Source organism: Saccoglossus kowalevskii, chromosome 12, assembly GCF_978046115.1.
Source record: "Saccoglossus kowalevskii chromosome 12, keSacKowa6.1, whole genome shotgun sequence".
NCBI classification, from domain to species: Eukaryota; Metazoa; Hemichordata; class Enteropneusta; family Harrimaniidae; genus Saccoglossus; species Saccoglossus kowalevskii.
The window spans coordinates 27,890,648-27,901,960 of record NC_140652.1 but is presented as its reverse complement, the minus strand read 5'-3'; positions in this window follow the sequence as shown (position 1 = coordinate 27,901,960).

Here is an 11,313-nt window from a genome sequence, read left to right as displayed (position 1 = left end):
TTGAGAGCATGTCATGAACCACACAATATGAGTTGATAGCATGTCATGAACACCACAATATGAGTTGATAGCATGTCATGAACACCACATTATGAGTTGATAGCATGTCATGAACCCCACAATATGAGTAGATAGCATGTCATGAACCACACAATATGAGTTGATAGCATGTCATGAACCCCACAATATGAGTTGATAGCATGTCATGAACACCACAATATGAGTTGATAGCAAGTCATGAACACCACAATATGAGTTGATAGCATGTCATGAACACCACAATATGAGTTGATAGCATGTCATGAACACCACAATATGAGTTGATAGCATGTCATGAACACCACAATATGAGTTGATAGCATGTCATGAACCACACAATATGAGTTGATAGCATGTCATAAACACCACAATATGAGTTGATAGCATGCCATGAACCCACAATATGAGTTGATAGCATGTCATGAACACCACAATATGAGTTGATAGCAAGCCATGAACCCCACAATATGAGTTGATAGCATACCATGAACACCACAATATGAGTTGATAGCATACCATGAACACCACAATATGAGTTGATAGCATGCCATGAACCCCACAATATGAGTTGATAGAATGTCGTGAACCACACAATATGAGTTGATAGCATGCCATGAACACCACAATATGAGTTGATAGCATGTCATGAACACCACAATATGAGTTGATAGCATGTCATGAACCACACAATATGAGTTGATAGCACGTCATGAACCCCACAATATGACTTGATAGCATGTCATGAACACCACAATATGAGTTGATACCATGTCATAAACCCCACAATATGAGTTGATAGCATGTCATGAACCCCACAGTATGAGTTGATAGCATGCCATGAACCCCACAATATGAGTTGATAGCATGTCATGAACCCCACAATATGAGTTGATAGCATGCCATGAACCACACAATATGAGTTGATAGCATGCCATGAACACCACAATATGAGTTGATAGCATGTCATGAACCCCACAATATGAGTTGATAGCATGTCATGAACCACACAATATGAGTTGATAGCATGTCATGAACCCCACATCAGTTGAGAGCATGTCATGAACCACACAATATGAGTTGATAGTATGCCATGAACCCCACAATATGAGTTGACAGCATGTCATGAACACCACAATATGTGTTGATAGCATGCCATGAACCACACAATATGAGTTGATAGCATGTCATGAACCACACAATATGAGTTGATAGCATGTCATGAACCACACAATATGAGTTGATAGCATGTCATGAACACCACAATATGAGTTGATAGCATGCCATGAACCACACAATATGAGTTGATAGCATGTCATGAACACCACAATATGAGTTGATAGCATATCATGAACCCCACAACATCAGTTGAGAGCATGTCATGAACCACACAATATGAGTTGATAGCATGTCATGAACACCACAATATGAGTTGATAGTATGCCATGAACCCCACAATATGAGTTGATAGCATGTCATGAACCACACAACATGAGTTGATAGCATGTCATGAATCACACAATATGAGTTGATAGCATGTCATGAACCCCACAACATCAGTTGATAGCATGTCATGAACCACACAATATGAGTTGATAGCATGTCATGAACCCCACATCAGTTGAGAGCATGTCAAGAACCACACAATATGAGTTGATAGTATACCATGAACCCCACAATATGAGTTGACAGCATGTCATGAACACCACAATATGTGTTGATAGCATGCCATGAACCACACAATATGAGTTGATAGCATGTCATGAACCACACAATATGAGTTGATAGCATGTCATGAACCACACAATATGAGTTGATAGCATGTCATGAACACCACAATATGAGTTGATAGCATGCCATGAACCACACAATATGAGTTGATAGCATGTCATGAACACCACAATATGAGTTGATAGCATGTCATGAACCCCACAACATCAGTTGAGAGCATGTCATGAACCACACAATATGAGTTGATAGCATGTCATGAACACCACAATATGAGTTGATAGCATGTCATGAACACCACATTATGAGTTGATAGCATGTCATGAACCCCACAATATGAGTAGATAGCATGTCATGAACCACACAATATGAGTTGATAGCATGTCATGAACCCCACAATATGAGTTGATAGCATGTCATGAACACCACAATATGAGTTGATAGCAAGTCATGAACACCACAATATGAGTTGATAGCATGTCATGAACACCACCATATGAGTTGATAGCATGTCATGAACACCACAATATGAGTTGATAGCATGTCATGAACACCACAATATGAGTTGATAGCATGTCATGAACCACACAATATGAGTTGATAGCATGTCATAAACACCACAATATGAGTTGATAGCATGCCATGAACCCACAATATGAGTTGATAGCATGTCATGAACACCACAATATGAGTTGATAGCAAGCCATGAACCCCACAATATGAGTTGATAGCATACCATGAACACCACAATATGAGTTGATAGCATACCATGAACACCACAATATGAGTTGATAGCATGCCATGAACCCCACAATATGAGTTGATAGCATGTCGTGAACCACACAATATGAGTTGATAGCATGCCATGAACACCACAATATGAGTTGATAGCATGTCATGAACACCACAATATGAGTTGATAGCATGTCATGAACCACACAATATGAGTTGATAGCACGTCATGAACACCACAATATGACTTGATAGCATCATGAACACCACAATATGAGTTGATACCATGTCATAAACCCCACAATATGAGTTGATAGCATGTCATGAACCCCACAGTATGAGTTGATAGCATGCCATGAACCCCACAATATGAGTTGATAGCATGTCATGAACCCCACAATATGAGTTGATAGCATGCCATGAACCACACAATATGAGTTGATAGCATGCCATGAACACCACAATATGAGTTGATAGCATGTCATGAAACCCACAATATGAGTTGATAGCATGCCATGAACCACACAATATGAGTTGATAGCATGCCATGAACGCCACAATATGAGTTGATAGCGTGCCATGAACCCCACAACATGAGTTGATAGCATGTAATGAACCACACAATATGAGTTGATAGCATGTCATGAACCACACAATATGAGTTGATAGCATACCATGAACCCGACAATATGAGTTGATAGCATGTCATGAACACCACAATATGAGTTGATAGTATGCCATGAACCCCACAATATGAGTTGATAGCATGTCATGAATCACACAACATGAGTTGATAGCATGTCATAAACCACACAATATGAGTTGATAGCATGTCATGAACCCCACAACATCAGTTGATAGCATGTCATGAACCACACAATATGAGTTGATAGCATGTCATGAACCCCACATCAGTTGAGAGCATGTCATGAACCACACAATATGAGTTGATAGTATGCCATGAACCCCACAATATGAGTTGACAGCATGTCATGAACACCACAATATGTGTTGATAGCATGCCATGAACCACACAATATGAGTTGATAGCATGTCATGAACCACACAATATGAGTTGATAGCATGTCATGAACCACACAATATGAGTTGATAGCATGTCATGAACACCACAATATGAGTTGATAGCATGCCATGAACCACACAATATGAGTTGATAGCATGTCATGAACACCACAATATGAGTTGATTGCATGTCATGAACCCCACAACATCAGTTGAGAGCATGTCATGAACCACACAATATGAGTTGATAGCATGTCATGAACACCACAATATGAGTTGATAGCATGTCATGAACCCCACAATATGAGTTGATAGCATGTCATGAACCCCACAATATGAGTTGATAGCATCTCATGAACACCACAATATGAGTTGATAGCATGTCATGAACACCACAATATGAGTTGATAGCATGTCATGAACCCCACAATATGAGTTGATAGCATGTCATGAACACCACAATATGAGTTGATAGCATGTCATGAACACCACAATATGAGTTGATAGCATGCAATGAACCCCACAATATGAGTTGATAGCATCTCATGAACCCCACATTATGAGTTGGTAGCATCTCATGAACCCCACATTATGAGTTGATAGCATGTCATGAACCCCACAATATGAGTTGATAGCATGTCATGAACACCACAATATGAGTTGATAGCATGTCATGAACACCACAATATGAGTTGATAGCATGCAATGAACCCCACAATATGAGTTGATAGCATGTCATGAACACCACAATATGAGTTGATAGCATCTCATGAACCCCACATTATGAGTTGATAGCATGTCATGAACCCCACAATATGAGTTGATAGCATGTCATGAACACCACAATATGAGTTGATAGCATGTCATGAACACCACAACATGAGTTGATAGCATCTCATGAACACCACAATATGAGTTGATAGCAAGCCATGAACACCACAATATGAGTTGATAGCATGTCATGAACATCACAATATGAGTTGATAGCATGCAATGAACCCCACAATATGAGTTGATAGCATGTCATGAACACCACAATATGAGTTGATAGCATGTCATGAACACCACAATATGAGTTGATAGCATCTCATGAACCCCACATTATGAGTTGATAGCATGTCATGAACCACACAATATGAGTTGATAGCATGTCATGAACACCACAATATGAGTTGAGAGCATGTCATGAACCCCACAATATGAGTTGATAGCATGTCATCAACACCACAATATGAGTTGATAGCATGTCATGAACACCACAATATGAGTTGATAGCATGCAATGAACCCCACAATATGAGTTGATAGCATGTCATGAACACCACAATATGAGTTGATAGCATGTCATGAACACCACAATATGAGTTGATAGCATGTCATGAACACCACAATATGAGTTGATAGCATGCCATGAACCCCACATTATGAGTTGATAGCATGTCATGAACACCACAATATGAGTTGATAGCATGTCATGGACACCACAATATGAGTTGATAGCATGTCATGAACCACACAATATGAGTTGATAGCATCTCATGAACACCACAATATGAGTTGATAGCATGTCATGAACACCACAATATGAGTTGATAGCATGTAATGAACACCACAATATGAGTTGATAACATGTCATGAACACCACAATATGAGTTGATAGCATGTAATGAACACCACAATATGAGTTGATAGCATGTCATGAACACCACAATATGAGTTGATAGCATGTCATGAACACCACAATATGAGTTGATAACATGTCATGAACACCACAATATGAGTTGATAGCATGTAATGAACACCACAATATGAGTTGATAGCATGTAATGAACACCACAACATGAGTTGATAGCATGTCATGAACACCACAATATGAGTTGATAGCATGTCATGAACACCACAATATGAGTTGATAACATGTCATGAACACCACAATATGAGTTGATAGCATGTCATGAACACCACAATATGAGTTGATAACATGTCATGAACACCACAATATGAGTTGATAACATGTCATGAACACCACAATATGAGTTGATAGCATGTCATGAACCCCACAATATGAGTTGATAGCATGCCATGAACACCACAATATGAGTTGATAGCATGTCATGAACACCACAATATGAGTTGATAGCATGTCATGAACCACACAATATGAGTTGATAGCATGTCATGAACACCACAATATGAGTTGATAGCATGTCATGAACACCACAATATGAGTTGATAGCATGTCATGAACCCCACAATATGAGTTGATAGCATCTCATGAACCCCGCAATATGAGTTGATAGCATGTCATGAACCCCACAATATGAGTTGATAGCATGTCATGAACCCCACAATATGAGTTGATAGCATGCAATGAACACCACAATATGGGTTTCTAGCATGTCATGAACCCCACAATATGAGTTGATAGCATGTCATGAACACCACAATATGAGTTGATAGCATGTCATGAACACCACAATATGAGTTGATAGCATCTCATGAACCCCACATTATGAGTTGATAGCATGTCATGAACCCCACAATATGAGTTGATAGCATGTCATGAACCCCACAATATGAGTTGATAGCATGTCATGAACCCCACAATATGAGTTGATAGCATGTCATGAACACCACAATATGAGTTGATAGCATGTCATGAACACCACAATATGAGTTGATAGCATGTCATGAACACCACATTATGAGTTGATAGCATGTCATGAATACCACAATATGAGTTGATAGCATGCCATGAACCCCACAACATGAGTTGATAGCATGTCATGAACACCACAATATGAGTTGATAGCATGTCATGAACACCACAATATGAGTTGATAGCATGTCATGAACACCACAATATGAGTTGATAGCATCTCATGAACACCGCAATATGAGTTGATAGCATGTCATGAACACCACAATATGAGTTGATAGCATGCAATGAACACCACAATATGAGTTGATAGCATGTCATGAACACCACAATATGAGTTGATAGCATGCAATGAACCTCACAATATGAGTTGATAGCATGTCATGAACACCACAATATGAGTTGATAGCATGTCATGAACCCCACAATATGAGTTGATAGCATGCCGTGAACACCACAATATGAGTTGACAACATGTCATGAACACCACAATATGAGTTGATAGCATGCCATGAACACCACAATATGAGTTGATAGCATCTCATGAACACCACAATATGAGTTGATAGCATGTCATGAACCCCACAATATGAGTTGATAGCATGTCATGAACCACACAATATGAGTTGATAGCATGTCATAAACCACACAATATGAGTTGATAGCATGCCATGAACACCACAATATGAGTTGATAGCATCTCATGAACACCACAATATGAGTTGATAGCATGTCATGAACCACACAATATGAGTTGATAGCATGTCATGAACCACACAATATGAGTTGATAGCATGTCATAAACCCCACAATATGAGTTGATAGCATGTCATGAACCACACAATATGAGTTGATAGCATGTCATGAACACCACAATATGAGTTGATAGCATGTCATGAACCACACAATATGAGTTGATAGCATGTCATGAACACCACAATATGAGTTGATAGCATGTCATGAACACCACAATATGAGTTGATAGCATGTCATGAACACCACAATATGAGTTGATAGCATGCCATGAATACCACAATATGAGTTGATAGTATGTCATGAACACCACAATATGAGTTGATAGCATGCAATGAACACCACAATATGAGTTGATAGCATCTCATGAACCCCACATTATGAGTTGATAGCATGTCATGAACACCACAATATGAGTTGATAACATGCCATGAACCACACAATATGAGTTGATAGCATGTCATGAACCCCACAATATGAGTTGATAGCATGTCATGAACCCCACAATATGAGTTGTTAGCATGTCATGAACACCACAATATGAGTTGATAGCATGTCATGAACACCACAATATGAGTTGATAGCATCTCATGAACACCACATTATGAGTTGATAGCATGTCATGAACCCCACAATATGAGTTGATAGCATGTCATGAACCCCACAATATGAGTTGATAGCATGTCATGAACCCCACAATATGAGTTGATAGCATGTCATGAACACCACAATATGAGTTGATAGCATGTCATGAACACCACAATATGAGTTGATAGCATGTCATGAACACCACATTATGAGTTGATAGCATGTCATGAACACCACAATATGAGTTGATAGCATGCCATGAACCCCACAACATGAGTTGATAGCATGTCATGAACACCACAATATGAGTTGATAGCATGTCATGAACACCACAATATGAGTTGATAGCATGCAATGAACACCACAATATGAGTTGATAGCATGTCATGAACACCACAATATGAGTTGATAGCCTGCAATGAACCCCACAATATGAGTTGATAGCATGTCATGAACACCACAATATGAGTTGATAGCATGTCATGAACCCCACAATATGAGTTGATAGCATGCCATGAACACCACAATATGAGTTGATAACATGTCATGAACACCACAATATGAGTTGATAGCATGCCATGAACACCACAATATGAGTTGATAGCATCTCATGAACACCACAATATGAGTTGATAGCATGTCATGAACCCCACAATATGAGTTGATAGCATGTCATGAACCACACAATATGAGTTGATAGCATGTCATGAACCACACAATATGAGTTGATAGCATGCCATGAACACCACAATATGAGTTGATAGCATCTCATGAACACCACAATATGAGTTGATAGCATGTCATGAACCACACAATATGAGTTGATAGCATGTCATGAACCACACAATATGAGTTGATAGCATGTCATAAACCCCACAATATGAGTTGATAGCATGTCATGAACCACACAATATGAGTTGATAGCATGTCATGAACACCACAATATGAGTTGATAGCATGTCATGAACCACACAATATGAGTTGATAGCATGTCATGAACCACACAATATGAGTTGATAGCATGTCATGAACCCCACAATATGAGTTGATAGCATGCCATGAACCACACAATATGAGTTGATAGCATGCCATGAACCACACAATATGAGTTGATAGCATGTCATGAACCACACAATATGAGTTGATAGCATGTCATGAACCCCACAATATGAGTTGATAGCATGTCATGAACCACACAATATGAGTTGATAGCATGCCATGAACCACACAATATGAGTTGATAGCATGTCATGAACCACACAATATGAGTTGATAGCATCTCATGAACCACACAATATGAGTTGATAGCATGTCATGAACCCCACAATATGAGTTGATAGCATGTCATGAACCACACAATATGAGTTGATAGCATGTCATGAACCACACAATATGAGTTGATAGCATGTCATGAACCCCACAATATGAGTTGATATCATCTCATGAACACCACAATATGAGTTGATAGCATGTCATGAACACCACAATATGAGTTGATAGCATGTCATGAACCCCACAATATGAGTTGATAGCAAGCCATGAACACCACAATATGAGTTGATAGCATGTCATGAACACCACAATATGAGTTGATAGCATGTCATGAAAACCACACTATGAGTTGATAGCATGTCATGAACACCACAATATGAGTTGATAGCATGTCATGAACACCACAATATGAGTTGATAGCATGTCATGAAAACCACACTATGAGTTGATAGCATGTCATGAACCCCACAATATGAGTTGATAGCATGTCATGAACACCACAATATGAGTTGATAGCATGTCATGAACACCACAATATGAGTTGATAGCATGTCATGAACACCACATTATGAGTTGATAGCATGTCATGAACACCACAATATGAGTTGATAGCATGCCATGAACCCCACAACATGAGTTGATAGCATGTCATGAACACAACAATATGAGTTGATAGCATGTCATGAACACCACAATATGAGTTGATAGCATGTCATGAACACCACAATATGAGTTGATAGCATCTCATGAACACCGCAATATGAGTTGATAGCATGTCATGAACACCACAATATGAGTTGATAGCATGCAATGAACACCACAATATGAGTTGATAGCATGTCATAAACCCCACAATATGAGTTGATAGCATGTCATGAACCACACAATATGAGTTGATAGCATGTCATGAACACCACAATATGAGTTGATAGCATGTCATGAACCACACAATATGAGTTGATAGCATGTCATGAACCACACAATATGAGTTGATAGCATGTCATGAACCCCACAATATGAGTTGATAGCATGCCATGAACCACACAATATGAGTTGATAGCATGCCATGAACCACACAATATGAGTTGATAGCATGTCATGAACCACACAATATGAGTTGATAGCATGTCATGAACCCCACAATATGAGTTGATAGCATGTCATGAACCACACAATATGAGTTGATAGCATGCCATGAACCACACAATATGAGTTGATAGCATGTCATGAACCACACAATATGAGTTGATAGCATCTCATGAACCACACAATATGAGTTGATAGCATGTCATGAACCCCACAATATGAGTTGATAGCATGTCATGAACCACACAATATGAGTTGATAGCATGTCATGAACCACACAATATGAGTTGATAGCATGTCATGAACCCCACAATATGAGTTGATATCATCTCATGAACACCACAATATGAGTTGATAGCATGTCATGAACACCACAATATGAGTTGATAGCATGTCATGAACCCCACAATATGAGTTGATAGCAAGCCATGAACACCACAATATGAGTTGATAGCATGTCATGAACACCACAATATGAGTTGATAGCATGTCATGAAAACCACACTATGAGTTGATAGCATGTCATGAACACCACAATATGAGTTGATAGCATGTCATGAACACCACAATATGAGTTGATAGCATGTCATGAAAACCACACTATGAGTTGATAGCATGTCATGAACCCCACAATATGAGTTGATAGCATGTCATGAACACCACAATATGAGTTGATAGCATGTCATGAACACCACAATATGAGTTGATAGCATGTCATGAACACCACATTATGAGTTGATAGCATGTCATGAACACCACAATATGAGTTGATAGCATGCCATGAACCCCACAACATGAGTTGATAGCATGTCATGAACACAACAATATGAGTTGATAGCATGTCATGAACACCACAATATGAGTTGATAGCATGTCATGAACACCACAATATGAGTTGATAGCATCTCATGAACACCGCAATATGAGTTGATAGCATGTCATGAACACCACAATATGAGTTGATAGCATGCAATGAACACCACAATATGAGTTGATAGCATGTCATGAACACCACAATATGAGTTGATAGCATGCAATGAACCCCACAATATGAGTTGATAGCATGTCATGAACACCACAATATGAGTTGATACAGTACTCATTCCGCCCAACCTCCCGCTTTTATCGCTTTTTTTCCGACCGCTTATCGCTTAATTTCCGACCGCTCGCTGCTTTCCGACCGGAAACCGACCGCTTTTTTTCCGCTCGCTCGCGTTCGCTTTTGTTCGCTCGCTCGCTCGCTTTTGTTCGCTCGCTCGCTCGCTCGCTCTTGTTCGCTCGCTCACTCCTGCTATGGCTGGCTTCAGAAACATCCGCTTGCCAGCCGACCGCTGGAGTAACAATGATCGTACATTGTATGTATCAACTTAAGTTTGTATTCGTAATAAATTTAGGTTTTAATGACGATTCAAAACACAACGCCTATTGCTTCTCTGT